A 420-nucleotide genomic window follows, 5' to 3' on the forward strand; every position below is an offset into this window, starting at 1 on the left:
GAACGGCAGAGAGAAAAGCATGAGAGCGAGAGAGAGAGCGAGAAAGCCTTTGGTGAAGCTCTAACCTATGCAACACGAGAAAATCAGCACAAGAGAGAAACCGAAACAGAAACATTTGAAAATAAAGAAAAGAACTAGGGGAATTGTGTTCAGGGTATTGCACATAGATATCAAAAACATGGTTTTCTTTCCATAAACCGATGCTACTCAATAACGACACAATTTGCAAGACCATGCAAACAATTGCCTACTCTAAGAAGCTTTCACAGGCTTTTGGAGCGAATACTATGTACATGTTACGTTCTGTACAAATCAAACGGGCAGCTATGGGTACTGGTCTGTCTGCCCACGACTATACCTTCGTATGCATAGCGGCGGGACACGGCACGCACACACACACACGCACGCGCACACACACAC

This window comes from Sinocyclocheilus anshuiensis, unplaced genomic scaffold (genome assembly GCF_001515605.1).
Source record: "Sinocyclocheilus anshuiensis isolate Anshui unplaced genomic scaffold, SAMN03320099.WGS_v1.1 scaffold230, whole genome shotgun sequence".
Taxonomy (NCBI): Eukaryota; Metazoa; Chordata; class Actinopteri; order Cypriniformes; family Cyprinidae; genus Sinocyclocheilus; species Sinocyclocheilus anshuiensis.